The following is a 24475-nucleotide window of genomic DNA, read 5'->3' on the forward strand; positions in this document are numbered from 1 at the left end:
GTTGGGGTCAGCTGTCCTGGCTGTGCCCCCTCCCAGCTTCTTGTGCACCTCCAGCCTTCTCAGTCAGTAGAACATGGGAAGCTGAAAAGTCCTTGGCTAGTGTAAGCATTACCTAGCAACAACTGAAACATCGGTGTGTTATCAATTTTGTTCTCATCCTAAATCCAAAACACAGCACTGTACCAGCTACTAGGAAGGAAATTAACTCTATCCCTGCCGAAACCAGGACAGTAATAAAATGTGTCTCCTTTGACCTTTAGGTCAGTGTGCTAATGCACTGAACCACAATGATTCTTAACAAAAAATATCTTTTAACAGAGACCTAAGCACACACATTTTGCCTTAATTGTGATCTATTTTCAGTTCTGCCTTAAAACGCCTATACTGAAAAAGCAACAAAGGAAATAAAACCCAAGCAAATGATCATAACAAGAAATCTCATGGAAATCTTGCTCCAGCTTTTATTGTAATAATTAAAAGCATTGTCTTTGGTTTCAATGGGGAACAGCATTTGCTCCTCCCTGACATAATTCATAGACTGATAGAGTAGACCTGGCAGAATGATGGAAGAGTATTTGCCTCTCATCTCCCCTGTCCTTTTTCACTTTGTTCATGTCTTACAAGCTGCTGGTTAAGCCACAAAACAGGCTAGTAGGATCTTGCTGTGACTGTTTTAGACTAAGCTATAAAGTGTAGCTTCCTTTTATCAAGACATAATTTATGATAACTGCTATCAAAACAACAGCTCTTCAGAACTGGTTGGATGGGTCCTATTTTAACCTTCTCAAAACAAGGACATTTAGGAATAAGAACACATTTGAACAGAAGGCACATATTGGATATTGAGTACTTTCCTTTTTTATCACCTCAGAAGTAGGTCTCTGTCTTGACATTAATTAAGGTTCTTGGACTGTACCCTCTATTGGAAAATTGCTCCAAATTTTGTAGTAAGAAAATGGCTTCTGGTTCCCAGCAGGAATAAGGAATAAAAATCTTATTTATCAGGGAGATAAAAGTAGTGTCTCTGGAGCTGTTATAGAATTTGGAACATAGATAGGATTACTAAGGAAACTAACTGATATTTGTGTGATGTTTGACAGCTTTTGGGTTTTCTTTCAAAGTTCTGTATAATGCTACGACCTAAAGGATGGAAGTCTGAGTCCCATTGGGGACTGTGTAGGCATCCTACACAGTGCAAGAACTTTCTGTATCTGGAACTTAATGTCTGTGTGAAGTGTTTACAGTAATGTCACCAACAGCTTTGGGAAAAAGAGATTAAATAGCAAATTCTGCTGCACTAAGCTATATTTCATTTTTTATTTCCATTCCAAGTTAATACTAAGGTAGATATACTCCAGAGTTACACCACTACTAAGTGAGCAGAATTTGGTCAGCTGACTTGTTTTCTGTAATGAGTTCTCACAGCTACCAAAATTTTCAGCTGCCTTTGTTGGCCAGTAAGCATGGAGGAATTATCAAGCCCAGTAGTGCTAGCAAAACTAGAGAGTGCTGACGGCTCTACTTTATTTCAGTTTCCTGAATAAGTGCCCAGTCATCTATTTTCTAACATTCGATGTTTTACCTCAACAAATGTAATTTGTAGATATGTTCCTAGTCTTAATCCTCACATTTGAAAACTCACCTATAGGAGATCCCAGCACTTGTGCCAGCAAATATAGGCACACATATGGGGGCTGTTTGCCAGGAAGTCAGTAGGTCTGCATCTAGTTGTTGAGGTACAAAGTCAGGTACAGGTGTGGGGCAGGGCTTTCTCCATGGTGAGCCCTCTACAACTCTAAATGTGAGAAGTGGGACCAGAAGGTTGACAGAGCTTTTATGCTTTGTAAGAATAGATGATAATCAATACATGTTTGTGCAGGTCTTCTCAGACTGCAATTAGAAAACCAGCTAGATGGTTACCACACAGAAAACTTCCATTTTCTGTTAGAAATGTCAGCGATAAAAGAACTAATCATAGGTGTTTGGTTAGTCACAGACATAATGACATTTTTGAAACATGCTCACTTAAAATCTGATAATGGATTTCTTCATGCTTCATAAAAGGCATTTATGAATGCCATAAAATAAAAGCTTGTCACAGGCTATATTCTCCACATTGTAAAAGTTCCTGAGTGCAGTGAACACACTGGCATACAATAACTTTTGCCTTTGGTGGGGTAGAGATTAGCTATTGGACTTGGCTGGAACCAACTCTCCAACCTGTGGCCAGACACCATAGTGACCATGTTGTCTAAGTACGCAAAGAGAGAGTTCTCTAGCCTCAAAGCTGCAGGGCTTAGCATGGCTCGTGTCCGTAGGCCTAAAATCTCTTATGCTTCAAAATAAGGTTACTACATTCAAACTGCCTTTTGAGAATGGTCCTTGGTCCTCCTCTCTTTGGAAGACTGCTGTTTGGCATGAGCCAAAATCATGCCAGGAGGTGTGTTCCTATAATAATGATATGGGTATGCCTGTGCGAGTACTTCCACTGTGGCCTTGTTTCACTAGCAGCAACGAGGTCAGAAAGACAAAAACTGTGGAAAACAGCAAGGTGGGATTCATTTGCTGAAAAGCAGACATATATGAGAGAGAAATGTACATCTGTGTTAGTCTTTGGGAGACTACAGTCAATGAAAAGAAACACGCATTTCTAATGTGTGATTCAGCTCTTCTTAAAGTACGTGTCTAAAATAGGTCAGATTAATTGTGCCCTTAAAATGCCACAAGGCATCCCACTCCATTGACTATAAAGGAAGTCTGCTAGCTTGGAGATAGGTATCTACATTGTTGACACCAAAAGTTAGGGGAGATGACTACACTGACCATGTCTGCAGATTCAGCACTAAAGCAGCATGCTTAGGACAAGCTCAGAGATATGAAATGTTCAAGGGCACTGTTAAAATGTGTTTTTCCTAAGGCCTGAGCTACACAAACATGTGACAACACCGGAGTTTGGTGTTTTTAACATACATAGTTATGCTAGTAAAGTCTGTAGGATGACTGCAGTTTTCCTTGTATAAAAATGCCTTATTTCAATATATGATTGTGGTTTCCCTTCTTGGTCTAGAATAAAAGACATGAGGTCTTTATATTGAGATAATTGCATATATCTTGAGCTGGTTGTATTGCTTCAGCTATACTTGCCTAGCTGAAGGATTACAATTCTTGAAAGCAGAGAAGGGAACAATGGTTTCCTCACACAGTTTGCACAACATTCAGTATGTTAACTAGATTTAAACACATTGTCAATAACAATTTACAAATTAATTAATTCAGAAGCACTTAAAAACATCACGAGTATGAAATAAAAAAGATGATAGCACAACACTGTTTATAAAGGACTGTCATAATAATGGATGGGTGGGATTCAGCTCATCTCCAGAAATCTACAGTGTAGTTGTCTGAGATCTCTGAGGTCTTCTAGCAAATGAAGGAAAATAAATGCATGCAGAGAGTGATTCATCTCATTCTAAGAAAGATGTCTAAAATAAGCAAGATTTATTGCATTTTACAAGAGCCTGTTTCTTTCCTCCCACTGCACAGGGGGTCCAGATGACTAGCTCTGATGTAGGTGGCTACAGTGTAGACATTTATAGTTGGGGAAATTAATCCTGTTCCACATTTCTCAAAGGAGTAGCCAAAAATGGGTGACCAAATAAGGGATAGGATGCTGCCAGAGCTGTTTCTTGCATAACTATGGAGTTCTTCCAAAGTAACATAAACCTTTTCCTCTTGGCTTAGCAAATAAGAAACCAGGTTTTGAAAAAAGGTCAGGCCAGGTTTGTCATATGTTAGTGCCCAGGGCTAAACAGAGGACAAGACTCAATGTATTTTAAACTAAACAGTTCATTAATGTTATATATGTATATTATGTATGGGGGTGTGCGCTTATGTGTCAGAGGGAATGGTTAAGGAAAGAACTGGCTTTCCCACAATGATGTTTGAGAAGAGAACTGTGGAACGGCTTTTCTGCTCAGCTCTGTGGGCATTAAAGAAAAGAAAACTGTCTCCAGGAACCTTAGGGAAAAGGTTATGTCTAGAGCTGCCAGAACTGCTCTTTGCTGCTAAAATCAGCTGCGGGCAGAGGGCATGTACTGAGCACGGGGTCTGGTGGCTCTCCTCTCTCTCTCCTTCACTATCCATGAGAAATTGTGTGTAGCTCAGAGCAGGTCCCAGACTATTGCAGCAGATAGTAAGGGACCCCTGAATACCCCTTAACCCAAAAGTGGCTAAGAGGGAGGCTGTTTAACAAGAGGGCAGACATGAAGACATTTTTTAAAAGATCTATTAATAATCATGCTTTCTTCACTAGCAACATCAAGGAAGAGAAATGGCACTGCACTTCAACACTTATGTTATCTTTCACTTCTGTATCCATTGGCACCCTTCTTAAATAATCACAATATCCATCTAACTCCTACAGAACTTCATTTAGAAACAAAAATTCCCAAACATACACAGAAGAATGAAGCTGGTTAATATCTACATCATATAACAGCCTGAACTGATGACATGTCTCTGTGTAGACATTTACTATGTGGTATAATTCAAGGAGTTGGAAGCAGCACAGTGCTAATATGGGGAGGTTTGTGCTGAGGGGAAGGTGGTACTTCAAGGTACTGCTGCCCCTCCCCTGTTATATGATCCAGACAGCATATCAGGCAGTGCTGCAGCCCTATACTACAGACCTTCCCCAACATAAATCCTCCAGTTCAGGAAAATGTAATACACAAATAATGACTGTCTGGAGCAAATTATTAAGGAGTATTTGATCACTCTAAATTTGTGTCAACAAACATCCACTAAACTTCCTTTCCTTTCCTTTCCTTTCCTTTCCTTTCCTTTCCTTTCCTTTCCTTTCCTTTCCTTTCCTTTCCTTTCCTTTCCTTTCCTTTCCTTTCCATTCCTCTCCTCTCCTCTCCTCTCCTCTCCTCTCCTCTCCTCTCCTCTCCTCTCCTCTCCTCTCCTCTCCTCTCCTCTCCTCTCCTCTCCTCTCCTCTCCTCTCCTCTCCTCTCCTCTCCTCTCCTCTCCTCTCCTCTCCTCTCCTCTCCTCTCCTCTCCTCTCCTCTCCTCTCCTCTCCTCTCCTCTCCTCTCCTCTCCTCTCCTCTCCTCTCCTCTCCTCTCCTCTCCTCTCCTCTCCTCTCCTCTCCTCTCCTCTCCTCTCCTCTCCTCTCCTCTCCTCTCCTCTTCCCCCTTCTCCTTCCATTTGTTTTCTTCTTTCTCATTCTCTCTTTCTCTCTTGGCTGGTTTTTGTGCTTAGCACTCCGGACAGTTGTGTAATGCACCAAGGATGCTCCAGATATACTCACATGAGAGGCAGAGAGAGTCAGGGGTCATGAAGACTGTCCTTTTTACTGAGTCACTAACGAAAACAACATATGGGACTGGTGGCATCATAATAAAAACTTAAATGAGCCACAGGAGATAATCACAGATATTTGTTTTGGCCATAAAACTTCTCCATTTATCACTCCCACTTGATAGATCTGCTTTCTCAAAACTTCATGGATAATTTAGGCCCCTGCATCATTCTGGTTCTTACCTGCCAAAAGAGCTTCCCTAAAATATATTAATAAAGTGATGGATTGTTACAACAGCTTGAACCTTAGTTCCACAAGTCATTATCACTGGGAGAAAATGTTACCTGTTTTTCTGGTCTAGTTAGAAGTTAGAATTGTTTTTATTTTTATCCTTATTTTTACCCTTCTGTCTCATTTTTTGTAGTGGGTTCATTTTAAGTTTTGGAAAACTGCAAAAACTATTTTCAAATTCAAATCAAAAGGATTCAGTTCAGTAGAGGAGAATTAAATTTTTGATTCTGGTATTGGCAAACAAATTCCTGATTCAAGTGTTAGAGTGTCACAGGGAAAACATCAATAGGCCATGTTGCTCCAAAATACCATTCGTATATCTCAGGAAAGGGTTTGAATGTAGATCAGGGTTTATTTCATGGAATTATGGACCAAACCTCTTGAGGAACACCAGTCTTACATTTGCTGCAAATTACTTGTGATAAATTAGGGAGGGTGAGGTCTGTGTTGTTTCTATCTGTGCCTCAAGTGGAGATATGTAATAATACAATCTTATTACAATTGTAATTACAATAATTTACAATTATTCCTTTGGAAATACATATTTTTAATCTCTAAACTGTTCCTTATGATGCATTTTCTCCTTGTAACATATATAGGTGGAACTGGCCACTTGTATTATGAAGAGTTCTTATATCTGGGCTGAAACTTCTGTTAATCTTTGTCACTATGAGCACTTCCAGAATATCAGTTTCTTGCACTGACAAACATGTGTTTTCCAAATGTTTTTGTCAGTTTATGTCCGTGAGATTTCTTAGCGATCCAGGTTTTCTCAACTTTCCGCTGTGTGCAGATTTGCATATAATATTACTTGCCCCTGGCCTGAAACTTAAAGAGAGGATTAGTACTGGACTTTTGTAGCAGGTCTTTAACTTTCTTTTCTGCATCTGCTCATGATGAGAGGCTTAAATGTGAAAGAGCAAAAGGATCAGGCCTCAGGAAAAGGCTGTTAAGACTTGGTTTCATTTTATGCCAACTAATTGAGTTCACGGAAAGAATAACAACTTTCTTTTCTTTCCCATCCTCCCCACCCCCACCTTCCCTCCTTTTTATGGCAAACTAAACTATTCCCTGAAAAAGGAAAGGAAGTTGTGCAGATCCAGGTTATGTATAACCAGCAGTAACAAGGATCCTGGAAATTCTGAGAGTTCTTGTCCTGTCAGTACATTACACCACTCGTGTTGTTTTTAACAACAGTTCTTGAAATAGATGCAAGCAGTGGTGAACTGAATCAAAATTTTACCATATATTTCCTTGCTGTTCATGCCCTTCTTACACATAAGTCCTTTTAATAAAATTTTCTGAGCTGACATAATGCTGAAGAATGCCTCTTTCCCTTATTTTGGAAGAAAATACAGCTTCTGACATCTCCTCTATGAAGACAGGCTGAGGGAGTTGGGGTTGTTTAGCCTAGAGAAGAGAAGGCTCCGGGGAGACCTTACTGCAGCCTTCCAGTACTTAAAGGGGGCCTACACTAAAGATGGGGAGGGACTCTTTATCAGGGAGTGTAGTGATACAATGAGGGGTAGCGGTTTTAAACTGGAAGAGGGTAGATTTAGATTAGATATTAGGAAGAAATTCTTTGCTGTGAGGGTGGTGAGACACTAGAACATGTTGCCCAGAGAAGTTGTAGATGTCCCCTCCCTGGAAGTGTTCAAGGCCAGGTTGGATGAGGCTTTGAGCAACCTGATCTAGTGGCAGGTGTCCCTACCCATGGTAGGGGGGTTGAAACTAGATGACCTTTAAGGTCCTTTCCAACCCAAACCATTCTACAATTCTATGATTCTATGATTCTATACGAAAACTTTTCAACCCCATCAGTACTTCAGAAAGCATTACCTCAGCTCTAGGCTGGTTTTCAGTGTAATGCCTTCAGTTTAGCATAACCAGGTAATATTGGTGTAATTCGTTCCTCCTATGTTGGGTAACAGAGTGTGACTCTCTCTGACAACTGCTCAAGTCAGTGAATGGGACCTGCTGTTGTCAGGTGATGGAGGTTTTTTAGGTACCTAGTATAATGTGGAAGCTAAAACAAAGCCTTGAAGGAGCAGGAACACTAAAAGAAAAAAAGATGCACAGCAGATAAGAAGGCTTTGGAAAGTGATGAAAAAAGATTAAATTCAGCAAGAATAAGGTTCCAGTACTATGAGGTATAATTATTTTCCCCACTCTCTTCTTTCTAACTGGCAGCTGGTTATAAGTGGTGCTCCTCAGAAGGCAATGTTGGAGCCAATACTATTTAACATCTTCATGAGCAAGAGATAATGGATCTGGATAGTGGGACAGAGCAAACCCTCCATGAGTTTGTAGATGATACCAAAATTGGGGGAGCAACTGATACATGGGAGGGCAGGGCTGCTATTTAGGGGGACATAGGCAGGCTGAATGAACTTCAGAAAATTCAACAGAAACAAATGCAAAGTCCTACATCTGGGTGGAATAACTGCACGTGACCGTACCGGCAGCTGGCCAGGGACTGACTGTCTGGGTAGCAGCTCTGTGGAAGAAAGCTGGTGGTCCTGGTACACAAGCTGAATGTGGGTCAGCAGTGAAGGCTAACCATGTACTGGGCTGCATAAGCAAGAGTGTAGCCAGCAGGTTGGTGGAAAATATTATTTCCTTCTAATCTGCACGCATAAGTTTGTTTTTTAAATACCAGGTCCTTGGTACAGCACATCAGACAAACAGAAAAGGTTCTGTCGGAGGACCAACAGGATGATTAGGAGGCTGTCATGTACAACACAGAAGGAGGCTGGAAGAACTGGGGTTGTTTAGCCTGGAGAAGAGAAAGGGCATCCAGCAGCAATCTTCCACAACCTAAAGGGAGGGTAGAAGGAAGGCAGAGCCAGGCTTTTCTCAGAGCTGCACAGCAAAAGAGCAGGAGGCAATAGTCACAATTTACATCAAGGGAAATTCCTGCTGGATATAAAGGGAAAATAATTCTTCATGATGAGGGCAATAAGACACTAGAGCATCATCTGACCCTGCAATTAGTCTTCCTTGGAGCAGGCATTTGGACTAGTTGATCTCCAGAGATCACTGCCAGCCTAAATTTGTCACTTAATCTGTGATTTCTGTGACTGCATGAAAATACTACCTTCTTCCTCATGCCACGAAGGAGTAGATTCAGCATTAGGTTATTCTGGAGTAGAAGTTAGCAGTCTTTCTTACAGAGCTCTGTCCTGGGGCATTCACTTCCCCTCACTGCTTGGCTGCCTCCTCCACTCCCCTCAGCCTCGTCCTTGCTGAGATTCCCCTTGCTGGTTGACCTCCCTTCGCTCACCCATTGCATTCTACTTTTGCCCTGTTACCTCTCTTGTCTTTTGCCCCTTCCACGTCTTTCTGGTTAGCTCAGCCATGGTTAGCTGAACCATTTCACGTGCAAATACATAAAAGAGGAAAGCAATCCATGACAGTAGCCTGTCAATTGCAAACAGGGATAGTTTGTGTTGCCTACTGATCCAGGCCTTTCTACTTGCAGAGTCTTTACCTCATGTCGTTAGCTTGTTGCTGTGATGGAGGCTGATACACAGTACAAGCCTGTGCTCCCTCAAGACATACACTCAATCATGTGTGAGTAGGGCTCAGAAACAGGGAGTTTTCTGAAGAAAGGCTCCTATGTGTGGCACTTCGTTAAATAGCCAGGAGTTATCCATACTCTGTCTCTGATTTATGGCTGAACTTTAATGCATGCTTTCTTCTCTTATCTTTTTTTTGTTTTTTCCCCCCCCTCATTTTAATAGGATATTAAATATATTCCTGTGTGTTACATTTCCTTCAATAACAAAAGACACTGTATATGCACAGATTCATTTTTAATAAGTTAATAATTAAAGAAACTCCTGTAATAAATCTTAAAGAACTAAAGGCCAAATTCCTTGTTGTCTTTAGTCTTTAGATTTCCATATTAAAATGCATGATTGAGATGTTCCATTATACTGACCTTTAAATGCTGAGTTTAAAAAAAAAAATCTTTTCAGTCTTCTTACAACTGAACATAAGAATTTCAGGTTAGGGTGAGAGTGAACTGAAATACAGAAGAGCTCGCAACAACATGCAGCATTCAGAGCTGCAGAAGTACATCTGCACCCACATGCCTTAACTAATTGCTGCATGACTTAGAAATTATTCCTTCTAAGGCATGTTCAGACAAAAAATCTAAATGTTTAGTCTGTGCCAGCTTTGTAAAGTACTCGCTCCACAAAGGGACTTTACTGTGCTATGTTGTATAGTCCTTGTAAGGACTGAACTCTGGAGAATTCTTATACTGTGTTGCAAGAATTCTTCTGTGCAGTAAATACTGTTGGTGCTAATGTACAGGAAGCATCTCCGGCACTGGGCCTTTTGTGGTTGTTATGGTTTAACCCCAGCTGGCAACCAAGCACCACACAGCTGCTCACGCACCCTCCCCCCACCCAGTGGGATGGGGGAGAGAATTGGAAGAGCACAAGTGACAAAACTCCTGGGTTGAGATAAGAACAGTTTAATAATTGAAATAAAATAAAATAAAGATGATGATGATGATGATGATGATGATAATAATAATAATAATAATAATAATAATAGTCATGAAAAGGAAAACAACGAGAGAGAGAGAGAGAGAGAGGACCAAACCCAGGAAAATAAAGTGATGCAACCGCTCACTGGGCACCTCCTCACTTGCAGAGTATGGGAAGCTGAAAAGTCTTTGACTTGGTATAAACACTGCTTAGCAACAACTATAACACGAGCGTGTTATCATGTTATTCTCATGCTAAATCCAAAACACAGCACTATACCAGCTACTAGAAGAAAATTAACTCTATCCCAGCCCAAACCAGGACAGTTGTAAAGACATTCATGTCAGGCAAAATGTTGTTCAGTATATAGGGAAGGGAGTGCCTTTACAACTTGGCCATGTTCACTGTGGGAGAGTTTCTAAAAGTAATGGTAGAAGCCCTATTTCTGGAATTCTTTAACATTAGATTATTCAGATTTCTACTGTGGCAGTCTATGCACTGGGCTGTAGTGACATCTTTAATGGCAAGGGTATTTTAGGAACCTGCACAGGCCTGGCAGATATGACACAAGGCTAATGGGAGACCAGTGCCATCCCTGGCTAGTTTGCATTCCATAGGACATCTAACATGCATGATGCCCACTTTCACACACGTGGTGCAGCCCAAGAGATTGTACAGAAAGCACTAACAGCTTTAGAGCCATGGCACAGATGATCACACAAGACTGATTTCTAACATCTGTGTTTATTAGAATAAAGAAAAAGGTGACAGATTTGCTTATAAAAAAGGCTGCATAGTATTCCATAGCAGACAGTACCTTAAAAACACTTTAAGATTTTTTTTTTTAAATTGGCTTAGAGCCAAATAACGTATTTAACCCATTTTCTTTATGACCAGTTATGGCTACTAGTATGTTTGACATTTTACTCTATACAAGGTCTAAAACTTCTTTCAGAGTTGTTTTTGAATATTCCAAATTCAGGCTGCTGTGACTGATTGTGCAGCTTTATCTCCATTGTGTTCTGCTGTTGAATATGGTAAATACCAATTTGAAATAAATTTTTTATGAATATATTGCCACTTAAATTTACTGTTCTAGTGAATATTCATGACAAGTAACTCATTTCATCCAGGACTACTGGAACGTAAGCACAACAGGGATGCAAAAATAATGTCAGTGACTCCATTTAATAGCTCAGATGAGTATTTGCAGGGATTTTTGTTTTTTTCTTGTGTGCGCTAGTTACTTGCCTCCTCAGCAATCTATATGAATAAGTGGGGCCACTGTATAACTGTTTTAAAACTATTGTTCTTAGAGTACTGGAAAAATAAGCAAAAATCATGTTTTTGAATGTCATGAGGGTAATCTCAACAGCAGTAGGAAAATAGCAGCTCAGCTCTCTATGAAAAACATACACGTGCATTTCTGGAAGTAAGCAGGTATAGGAAAGAACATAATGCTGTCTTAAATCCTAACCTTTCAGTATTTTTGGGAGCAAAGCATCACATATTACTAGCTTCTCTTATATTTTTATTCATTGCTTTGCCTTTACTGGACACCCAAATTTACTGCTGATTCTCCAACACTGAAATTATCCCAGTGGGTTGGCCTAATTCTGCAGTGATATTCTAGAGCTTAAGCAGTTAGTTTGGTTCATCATAAAGAAAGGGGGTAATTTGCACTTCCATGCGATAAGACAGAAATTAGTCTTTTGTGTCTTAACTTTTTGTGTGCAGCCTGCAGCTGCCAACAACAAGCTCCATTTCAAAACCCAGAACCAATAATGCAGGCTAAATCTGATTTGAAAGCCATTGTGTTTGTATTTTAATTAACAGTTTAGAGGAATAAATTATTGTCTCCTCCTAGAAGCTGAACAGTTCCTCTCCTCAGAATGTAGCCTGTAGTATTAAGCAGTAGCAGACTTAATTGACAAAGGAAGTAGCATTTGCATTAGCCAAATAGTTCATCTGTTACTTCATAGCAATTACAGTCTACATCCCGCCATGTTACATGTCATTCAAAAATGCCAGACCACATCTCAGCCTTTGATATCTGGAAATATGTATATATATTTACAGGAAGATTTTTTTTTATAGCCCCTACTGCATTAAGGAAAGAAAAAGATGAAACACATGAAATAATAAAAAGGAGATTAGAATCTTTCTGATCTCTCTTCACACTGAAAGAAAGGATGAGCCAGCACATGATGCGCAGTCTTTTATAAGTAAAATGAGATGAAAAATAAATTAAGTCCCTTCAGGAAAAAAATTAATAGTTTCATCCCATCAGAAAATAAGTCACTGCAAATGAATTAATCTTTGCATTGAAATTTTAAGGGAGAATATTGCTGTTATAGAAGGTTTTCAACAGGCATCAAGACATATCAGGAGTTCTCTTTCTTGCAATAATGACAGTCGAGTTCTCAGTGGAGGTATGTGCACTTTGTTGTTCTCATTCCCTAAAGCTGTCCAGCTGTGGCAGGGAATGGTGTCAGCTTTTCCTGCTCCACCAATATAACTAAGATCTGCCCTGGAAGAGCAAATCAAAGATGCTTCTCTGGGTGTGGCTTATGTTGTGTCCCTGTCACCCCTAAATGGAGAGCTTTTATATTCTAGATCATCCTAAAGAGTTACAAATAAACAGCTGAAGAAAAGCAGGGGAAGCCACATAATCTAATGGAGTGAATGTGTGATATACATCTGTAGACTTGTCAATCTCAATACCTAGAATGACAGGCACTGGTTGTTTCTCAGTGTAACAGAGCTCTGCCACTTTTTCTGTCGCTGCCTTTCAAGTCTGTATACTTCAGTCCTGGATCTCTAGCAAGAAGGGTGTAATTCAGCTGCACTGATTTACAACTTTGAAGTGTACAAGTGTCACTGTAAGATACACGGTAGCAACAAATTCCACTTTTTGTGCTACCAACTGGTAGACAGAATTTAGGCATAGGTCTCCTAGGATAAAAGGCTTCTAACTACTCCTTACGTTTCTGCATCTAGAATATCCATTCTAGGTTTACTCTAGCCTCCTAAAGAGCTGAAAAACAGTGTGAGGTCTGTATGAAATGCTGTGAAATATTCCGAAGGAAAGTGGATTTTACTTAAAAGTGCTTCATCCACTAGAACATTTCTTTTGCTAATTCTGGAAAGTAAACACAAAACAATATTCAAACTAATCCATTTACCAAGAAATGGTAATGGAAAAGAGTACAAGTAGAATTACATCACTGCTGAAAGTGGAAATGGAAACTCAATTGAAAAAATACAATCTAGCTGGAGCTGGATCACAAAAGTCAAAAAGTTGGATAATGGGATTGCTCAAACAAAATGGGATTCTTGGCATAATGCCTTGTGATACCATAATTAAGACTTCACTTGAAACGTAAGAAAATAGTCAACAATGGCTTGTGATAATATTCCGTAGGACCATTAAGCTTGCCTTTCAGTCTTCAGACCCAATTTAGAACTCTAATTTGCTGGAAGTAATGATCCCAGAAAGCAGTTATGGATGGGATTGTTATGGTTTGGGCCAGCTCACTGACCACAGACATAACTGTCTTTGTCTGCATCTGCTGGGTTTCTGTACTAGGTGCATTGGGAAATAATACAGTAAGAAAGGCAGAAAAGAAGAATGTGCCAGTTGGGAGATGTGCCAGTCAAGATTTCAAAATTACTATCTTATTACTTCTTTCCTTCAAGATGCACCGTATTCTATGAACATTTCAGGAAAATGGTATAGGCTCCACAAGTTGCTCTTTTCTCTGGCACTGGAGAGTAACTGCAGGTGAGCTTTCCCTCCAGAGTGAGGGAAAATGCTACCTAAATACCTGATGTCTTCATTTTTTAATTTTCTGAATGAGAAAGACTTCAGTCATTCAGCAGTACAGCAATTAACCTTTTTATCCCATCCAGTACTTACTTCAACCATGTATTGACGATTGACTCAGATACCCTTTGGCATTTAGGATCATTGAGGAAATAAAGGTCTGGATTCCTACACCTGGGGTTGGCAAGCCCAGGCATTTCAAAATGCTACAGACAAACTAAAAAAAGTGGGAAAACCTGACAAGTGTGGGTGCAAAGACTACAGCTGCAACAGGTTAAACAGAATGCCTCAGAATATGTTGTTTTTGAAACTTTGGTGGAATAGCATATCCAGCCCTAAGAAATACTGACTACCAGAGTTTACATGGTACAATATGTCCATACATTGGAATTTGGAATGATCTGCGTGTTTCAGACAACTGTCACACAGAGGGACTGACTGTTGGGCTGATATGAATTTCTTGAGAGCACAAGATTTGCTCCTCAAACACATTTGGTAGCAGCTGGTAATAATTTAATTTTAAAGTAAACATAAAAATAACATGGCTCTTGTTTTAATTTGTGAACTGAAAGAGTGCATGTTGTTCCATCCTAATGATGGTGTTCCTCAAAAGGAAAAACTCTCAGAGTTTTCTCCTGAGATCTTACTGCAACTGAGATATTTTTTAGATTGTTCTACAGAACAGCAAAAAGACTCACTAATCAGTCTCTTTCCTAGGGATGTTATAACCACAAAGATGACACTTAAGACTTTTCCTTTAAGGACTTTGGTTAAAGGCAGCATAAGAGAATTATAAATCACTATGAACTATGCTTTAGCCATAGGACATGCTGTTGATTTCTATTCCCTTTCCTGATTGTTGTCCATATTTCACTGCTGTCTTGATGAATTTTCTTTCACCTCAGACTTGCCTTCTATTTTAAAATAAAAAAGTTTCAAGCTTTCTTTGCAGTCTTCTTTTTGGGAATAAATATTATTCCTTTAGTATCTTTTTTTAGTATTACTTCTTATAACTTTCTACTTTTTTAAAAAGCAGCAAAGATGCATTTATGCCTGCTATTTCAAAAGCCTTCCTAAGAGTTTTGCTGTGCCACATAATACCAAAAAGAGGAGGATACTAGCCTTTGCGTTCATTACGCTTTGAAGTAATGTCATATTACCTTTTGTTGTCTTCCTTTTCCCCTCTGTTCTTTTGATCAATTGAAGTTAATCACTTGCTCCTTACCATGGTGCCTTGTATGCCAACAACAGATAAAGTAATGGAATTCAAATTTGATCACACTGAAACTTATGAAAAATCTGCCAGTGAAAATGGACAAAACTTTTGCAGAATTTGGGGGCGTTGCAAAAAGGAGGAGAATGTTAAAAATTTACTCAATGAATAATAAGACCAGATGCACTATAAGACCAATGGGAAAAGAAGGCCCTTCAAAATACAGTTCTTAAAGAGGCTGAAGGAAATTTGACAGACTGCATGGTGCTGAGCCAGACTTGTTTTTAACAGGAACACATGACGGTGTAGCAGCAGTCATCATAAAGAGACGAGTTAAAAGAAAATACATTTTTTTCTTCTGTTGCTCTTCTTGGAACAGTTCTACTTTATATAAAATATTGAATATTCATTGAACCAGAGAAAAGTACTGAGAGAAGGAACTGTACCACCCAGCAGTTAAGAGTACTCATTTGGGAAGATTTAGGTTCAAGTCTCTGCTCAAAAAAACATTCAATTATTTATACAATCAGAACTCCACAGGATAACTTCAGTCACAACTTGTCAGATCAACTTAGAAGTTAGAACAGTCACTGGGGAGACAGGACACGAGAGTCCTCCCACTAAATAATGCATACCAAGGGCTTAAAACTCTGTCTTTTGCATCCCAAATCAGATCCCTAATCACTAGGCTTCTCTGAATTACTTTGTACCTCTTATTCCTTTTTTTCAGTAAAGACTTCTATATGCATCTTTCATATTATTTTCAAATATCTTAGTTTTATCCTGATGTGGAATGGGAAAATAATAGTTTCTAGAACATTTTTATGGCAAAGAAACAAATGAACTTTCCTAAGCTAGCTATCTCTTATTTGAGTGTGTTTTGGAGTGTGTTTCTTTCCACACACCCCACTCCGCTTTTGTCAGGAAATTCACTGACTGTGAGAAACTTTTCTAATGCATCATGAATCATAATGATGAATAGACATCTTTGGACAAAATATATATATGTATTCCTAACCCGCTTTAGGTTGAAGGCTGATGACATGTGAGCATAATTCTTAGGTAGGCTGTTGCTTTTCAACATCATAGTAGTCTGTAGGGATTGATCACCTGAAGAAAAAAAAATAAAAAGCGAAAAAAACAGAACAGCCTTCTGCAATCAGTGAAGTACTCCAAACCAAACCCTATCTTCATTTCTATTAAAACAACCTTGTCTCTTGCTGGTTAATGTAGAGAAGATTACAGTTTTTAATGCCAAAGAGAAGTCAAGGGATCACCCTTTGTATTTACTATTGTACTAACTCGGTCTGTTAATACTGGGAAGATATTAAACAAATGAGACATGCCCTAACCAGAGGTAAGCAAAAGGGTGTTCTTCAGAACGGGTGGCTGTTGCTGTGTAGGAGCGTGACTGGAGCATGGAGTGAGGGAGTGTGACTTTGGAAGAATGAATTAAATAGAACACATACCAATAATGAGTGGTTTTTTTCCATTTACTAGATGCATTTTCAATCAATCCATCCTGATGGTTGCCAGTACAATGAATACCAAATGACTTCATACATTTTTAGGGCAAGTTGCTTCTTATGCCACATCCTTCCTTACTATTCTTCCCCTGAGAAGTTCCATCAGGAAGGGAATGTCATGGCAGTAAAAATGATTGAACAGCACATATTATATTACAAATACATTAAATAGTTTTGACCTTCTGTACTTCGAATATGACACAGAAAAATTACCTGATTTCAGGTAATTTTTGCAATTTGTTGTAAAGCGTTCTGATCATTGTTAGTTGTGATCCTTTCCTCCAAAGTCTCTGAAGTGTTTCCGAATCCCATCCATATTCTCCTGCTGAATCCAAACAGAAACACTGTAACCCAAGTTTTGTAGCATGGAGGATGTTGGTAAAGGCAACCCTAAGGTATACATTTGCCTATAGTGTTAATTAGTAATAAAGAGGCCTATTTAATATTTTTATAGAGGAGTATCAGTTTTAAAACTACTGAAAACCACTGGAAAAATAAAAGTTTGAGATAAAGATTAAAAACAGTGTGAACTGAAATTTTTGCATTACAACTCTGAATCCAGTGTTTGGACACCCAGCTTTACTGTACCAGTTGCCACATATGATATTGAATGCCATCCAAAATCTTTTATGTGACACTAGCTAACATTTTGTAGTTTCATAATAGAAAAAGTTTGTTCATAAATACAAATAATTATGAAGAGGCTTTCACTAATATCAGCTGCCTTTTGGGGATAAAGAACATCACATAGCTACCTTTTATTTAACTGAATAAATGCACCCAGAGTATCTATATGTGTGAGGACTGGAGCAGAAAATATATCATGTCTCATTACTTGTTTTCAGCTTCTTCTAATTCCCTTTGCATACTCTCATTTCTAATATATTTGTGGAAAATTTTATTTTTATATTTTATGTGTCCTTTCAGTTGAAAGTTAGATTACCTGTAGTTTTTATTTTTACATCATACGATTGGGCTGTGATGGCTACCTTCAGCTATGTGCCTTCCAATTTTAAGTTCTTTCTTGTTTTTAAATAATTAAAAAGCTCCCAATAGGTCTTATGGGGATTATAAGTCTCTTACCCATAAGGCACTCTCAATACATACCCTATTTTTTCTTTTTTGGGGGTCACACTTTGCTGCTGTGCTTTGAACACCTCTTCTTCAATTACAGCTAGTGCTCCTTGAATCCTTGGGCTATCTGTCAGGAGATACTGTCTATCAATTTCCAGAGTTTAGTGAAGTCTGCTTTTCTGTAGGACACTGTCCCTCTTTGACATTTCCGTTTCTTAGAATAACACCTTATTTCTCACTAAACTCATACAAATTATCTTCCACCTTCAGACACTTACTCAATTCTTCTTTCTTCTTTCATACTTTTCCTTTTTTTTATCCAATTATCTCTTAGCAAGTTTGTTTAAAAGGTTATTTAAGTGGCTGTGACTTAGATTGATGTAGCATTAGACTTACTATGTCTCTCCCACAGTTAACTAGAGATAGAATTCTACCATGACATTAGTCTTCTTTCTTCACACTTTTCTTTACCCTTTGACTTGTTCTTGATGCTCAGAATAAGTACATATATTGAAAAAGTATATGCTTGAATTTTCCCTTCTGTTCTTTGCGAATAATTTGTACTCTTATAGCAGTACTTATCTCACGGTTTGTTCTACCGCATTTCCTTGATGTCAGTTCTGTCATGTCTTTGGCTGCATGCTCAGTTTCTCATGGCTTCTTTTTATTTCCTATAATCCTGACATATGTAGAGACATCAGAATGTGATCCAGTAAGTCTTATCCCTATCTCCCATATGGTCTTCTTGCTGCTTTCTCTTTTCCCCTAGAAGCTAATTTTCTGATTAGGCTACTACTATATTTTGCTTTCTTGTGGACTTTTATCACCTGCCCTTTTCAAATTTTAAAGCCTTCCTTTCTAGGACTGAGAATCTGTACCTAGTCATTCTCTCTCTCTCTTTGGGAGCTGGACCCAGCTTTTTGCTACAATTCTTCCTTCCTGGGACATTCTTTGTCAAAGAGGATAAAGCTTTCCATTTGACCCTGGTGCAAAACAGTGCTTGTTTCCAGAATGTATTTGTACCTGACTGACCTTTACTCATGTGTTTATTTCTACCTTTATTACTCCAACTGAGCCTCCACCATATTGAAGTCACTTCTGACCTGCTATGGGTCACCACTAGCATATTGTTAGCGCTCACATGAAAAGTGCAGGTAGCACTAAAAGAGCTGGATTGACTTAGAGTAACACTCCCTGCTCTCTAAGAGACAAAATCTGTCCCTGAATTATAGGTCTAATCAGCAGGCAGGTTACTTTACCCCTCACCAGGGAACCTCTAGCCTGCTCCACCCTTTGTTTCTCCTTTTGGAATTGTGGCTGTGGCTTCCCAGCTGCAGCTACATCTCATTCCTCCACCTCAGTTGTCATGGTTTGCTACTGTTTTTTACAATAGCACTAAATGGTTCTTGAATCCAGTGACAAAAGGACTTGGGTAGGAAGTGAGTCATTGCTTGCTGACTGGGACAGACAGTGTCTGTCCTCCTCTGCTGAGAAGCAAGTGATTTTCTCCTGAGGTTGATGTAGATGAATACCAGAATATGAGTTCCCAAATCTGTCTTCCTATGCATTTGGGCTGTGGGAGAAAAAGGGAAAATAAAAATATTCTAATGAGATCTTCTAAATTTCTGTACTATATTGGCTGATTGGCTTCCTTTTTCTCATATGGGGACATAAAGTTTAAAAAGCCTCCCCAAAGTCTTATAGCTACAAGAATCCAACATTAACCTTTCCATGTTGGTTCCATTCTCCAGTTGCTACATATAAATATATTAATGTGCAGAATTTCGTAGTTTACCAAGGACAGAGGCATTAAGACAGTCTGTACATGTCAAAAATGCATATATTGCAGAGGAAACTGTATAGTAGATGACCAGGAGATGCTATCTTTGTTTAGCAAGTCTCAAAAATAATAAGAGAACAAAACATATATAAATGACATGTACAAAATATATAAACACGGAAGGCAGTCAAATTTGTAAAGACACACTATCTCTGACTCAGGCAGGGGCACTGCTTCCAGGTAATCTGCCTGGATGGAGGAGCCTAAGCAAACTGAACAAGCAGCAGGAGCTTCCTGTAAGGAGATCAAGCCACTGGCAAAGCAGGGACTTGGGTTGTAGAGCTCAGAGGGGATATTCCTCACCCTGGACCCATGTTGTGGAGAACTGCCAGGGGGTCCAGCTGGGACTAAAATTTTTGCCTTGAAATGGTCACTATTAGAAGGTGTTTTGTGAGTTGGTGCTTCATATCAGGTGTATTTTTAGAATTGTGTGAAGCTACCTCACAATTGGAGATGTACGTGCACATGGTACTGTATTCCCAGGTGAAAAAACACTGATCATATGATGCCCTTAAACTGCAAGTGAAAAATTTCACAAACGTGATTAAAACTATGTTTATAGAAGGTTATTTAGTATATATTTTAATATGGTTGTGGAGTCATCAGATCAGGAGTTTCTTTAGATTCATGCCTTTTGACTATCTCTAAAGTAATTATGCAATAGAATACTAATAACCTTAACTTGCTTAGAGCATCAATTAATAAATTAACCATTTAAAGCCCTTATATACTAAAACCATAACACAGAGATGATGCATTTCATTCCTGTTACAGTTCAGGAATTAGATTCTGTCCTACGTTCACAAAGAAGAAGGTGACACACCTGTTTATGTATTCTGTTACACTGAAAATCTACACATCACTTGAGCTAAACCTAGCTAAAGTTGACATGGCACTATGGTAGCAATTTTCTAAACTTAGTTATTTATTCTGTGACTTAACTATGCACAATATATGATCATTTTATTCCAGCTAAAAATAGTTTAACATTTTATTAATTCACAGTTACATTTCCATTAGTTTGGTATAAGCCTTTAGGTAAGATAAGAGTGGACATAAATCTATTTTCACAAAGTCTCATTGTTTCAGTAACAAAAGATTTGAAGGTATTGTGTAGATTTTTACTGCATATAGCTATTTGTATTCTGAAAAATGTGCACTGCTTTGGCAGTGTATAACTTTTTTCATTTTTTCCAACATGCCTCTCCCAGACTTTCTTTTTCTTCAGTGAATCAAGATGCATGTTTCCAGTATACGTGGCAAAGAAACTGAATGTCATTTTAAGATACTGTGCTGCTGTTACACATAGCATGAAGTGGTATGTTTTATAGTTTGGTCAAACATTTGAAATAGAACTTGGTCATTCTTTAAATATTCTTTTTCTGGAGAGACTGTTGTGCCTGAGGAAATCATAAACAAGAATACAAGTGTGCTTTATTGGTCTCCACAGATTTAAATGTGAGATTTTCAGAGCATTTTACATATGTTAATGACTTCAGCTTCACACCACTCCATGGGGAAAAGACGGCATTATCCCCACTTAGCAGTGCAGGAAATGAAGGAACATGTGTGAGTTATTTAAAGGTATTAGGTGTCAATCTACATGATGAAGTGCTGAAATACTTAAGAAAAAAATCTGGCTCACTGAAGCTTGATGATTTAGTCAAGCACATGCAGGAAATCTGTGGCCTCGCCAGGAACCCGGAACCCCTAATCCCCAGGGCTCTAGTCATAATCCTCCTTCTAGCCCTATCAGTACAATGTGCAGCTGCTGCGGGTAAGGAACTGTTTTTTCAGTGTCTATGTCCAACAGAGCAAAGGTTGAAAAGAAAGTTCAGATCAAACAGCAGATTCTTACTGTAGCCATGCCATGGGTATTGGCATTGATGGAAATAACATCCTTTTTTTTCTACTGACAGGATGAAAATCTTGTTTCTATCTGTGGTCCTTTTTAAAGAAAATGGATAAAACCTGTCTTTTAAAAGGGAAGGAGGAAAACAGACAGACAAATTCTATTTGTATTTTTAGCTCCCTTTCATGAAATGCTGTGACTTCATTTTTTGTGGGCCAGCGAAGGCTAGCGGATTCAAGTCCAATAGCTGATTTCAACTTTTCTAAACCTACTCTTCAGAACACAAAAATCAAATGCTTTAATCTTTTCATATGTTTTGGGAGGAGGGATAAGAAGACAAAGTAGTTAGATGAAAACAACCACTTTAAACAATTACAGAGATTTATGTAAAATAATAATGACAAAGTTAACTCACTTAAATATTTATCAGACCAACCTGGAAGCCAAGCTATATAAGATTAAAGACTTATGCAAGTCTTTTCTTTACTTAAAAATTGAAATAAATCCTTGCATTTACTTATGATGATTCCCAGTAACAAAAGAAAAAAATGATATAAAACTGCAATTTCTTCTTATGCCATTATGCTCTGCACCTCACTGACTCAGCATGGTGAAGTTTAGGCAGGGCTGTCCACACTTGGTTCTGCTGACTAAGTGTTCAGCCCCTAAGTTTCTGCTGAAAACCAGATTTCTAACCACACAGTTTGCTAGCTGGAGCTACTAGCCCGCACCAAAACCCTGATGAAATGCTAAGGCTCTCGCTATCTTTTGCAGCTGCAAATCCATCCAGCTAAGCACTCCCAAATCATGGACCCCTCCCATGAGGTGTCATGTGTAAGAAAGCTTGGGGACATGCTGACATTTAGGTTTGTTCTACTCAACTGCCCAGTGTTCGGAGTACTCTGATGGCTATAAAAGGCTGAGCTTTGAATCCTTACCCTGTCTGATAAGAGGTAGGGACTTAAATCTAGGTTTCCACATGCGATAATCTGCAGGTTGTTGTCTATTCTTTAGAGGGTCTTTCTTAATCTTATCTTTGGAGCTGTTCTGCTTTATAAATAATTAAATATTCAGTGAAGCAGAGACTGGAATCTCTTGTTCCCACCTCAGTGCCCTAACCACTGAGCCTGAAAGTCCTTGTCTCCTTCTCTTTGGCTCAATGAGTATTTAATTATTATCCCAAGTGGAGTAATGCCAACAGATTAAGATGGCTTTTCTACGATACCCAATAGTCTGGTGGGTGGGACACACTCCTGGGATGTTTCTTGTGTCTGTTCCACTCAGTGGATTGGAAAACAAATTTCTGACCTGCCAAAGGATCACCTAGTGGTGGAGTAGGTCCCTCCATGTCTTTATTTTGCTTAAGCTTAAACATTTGACTTGTGGGAGGAGTCTCACTGGAGTCAAAATGAAGCACATCTGTAAACGTTTTGTGTTGAGGTCTCAACTGATATTTTAATTAGTAATGGAGAAATTGAAATTTATATTAATCAATTCCAGATTACATGATATTTATCTTATAAATAAGCAAGAACACCTACAACATAAAACATCTTTACAGGCATGATAAAAAATTCCAAACAAGACAAGAAACAAAGGTGAAGCTGAAGACTGATACTGCAGAAAGGTGCTGGGAAATTAATGCGGCCCATAGCTGTTTAAGAGAAAAGATGAAGTTGAAAACCAATAGCTTTGAAAAGCATAGGCCAATAATGAGTGACAGCTAGCTAAATGGAAATGTTTGAGATTACAGCAAGGTCTCTAAGGTTGCATTTAACCGTTGTGGATTGTTTCAGTCATGTCCCTTTTTCCCCAGTGAATTTTAATTTTTTGGGGGGCAAGACAATGTATTAAGTTTCTACCTTCATATGCACAATGAAGTGGATAGCTGACACTACCCTGGATTAGTGATGTCTAGATACTTTCTAACATTATCAGACTGTGTGTATACCAGTATTTTTATGTGACAGTAAAATGCAGCAGAAACCTATCATTAAGTGTCATTATGCAGATAGAAATGGAAGCTGTTGCTGAATTAGATCTCCTGTTAATGTCATCTAAATTCAAGACCTGGCAAGGAAAAACGCTTCTTGAATGGATTGAAAATACATAGGGAAAACTAAAAGAATGAAAAAAAGTAATTGTCTGACAATATTTTTTAATCAATATGACTGAGTTTTATAACCTGACAAACTGTTGTCATGCTTAATTCAAATTAGCCAACATATATAAATTATCAAGCTTTTCAAATGTGCACTTGTCCAAATGATTTTACCATGCCTGGTCTTGCCTTTATCATTGAAATGTTCTTTGCTGCTCTTTTATTTCAGTTCTCATTATTTATTTTTAGCTACTTTTAGCTAACTATTTTTAGCTTTTGCTTATTTCTAGTCACCTAGGCAATCACGTACACTGGCTACATCTGTGCCTGTACCTGAGATCTGATGTTACCAGAAAGTTATTTAATCGAGAGCTCTAGCACCGAAGAAGAAAACCGCATGAAAAGTACTTGCGTTAACATTTAGACATCTACCCGAGCCCATTATTTTCTGTTCTCTCTCAGGTGTGGGAGCTCAGTGGAGGTGGCGGCGAGTGTAGCAGCAGCCATCCTGATGGATTTGCAGGCAGAGTGATCTTAACAATACATTGCTGGGCACAAAAGCTCTTAATGCTTCTCAGAAATTTACATTTGGAAGGAATGTGCCTGTTGTATCATGGGGAGTTAGATAAATCTCATAAGCAGCAAAATCTGGTTGGATTGTACTAGTTTAGGCTGCTAAAACCCCAGCAAACCAGAACGGCACTCAGGTCTTCCTACCTTCTTACCACAGGTGAAGAGCACTGCATGAAGCCCAACGTACCTGATTTGTGGTTCTCTCCTGTAACTTCCCTCCCCAAGGGATTCTGCACAAGAGATGCAGAGTCCAGCTGACTCCTGTCAGCACAGAAATGAATACCAAAAGGAACCTGTCTTTCTTCTCTACAACATGTCCTTAAAGGATTGAGAAAAACAATAAAAGTAAGTATTAACATTAATTGTAACTGAAAACTA

The sequence above is a fragment of the Aptenodytes forsteri genome, unplaced genomic scaffold (assembly GCF_000699145.1).
Source record: "Aptenodytes forsteri isolate BGI_AS27 unplaced genomic scaffold, ASM69914v1 Scaffold92, whole genome shotgun sequence".
NCBI classification, from domain to species: Eukaryota; Metazoa; Chordata; class Aves; order Sphenisciformes; family Spheniscidae; genus Aptenodytes; species Aptenodytes forsteri.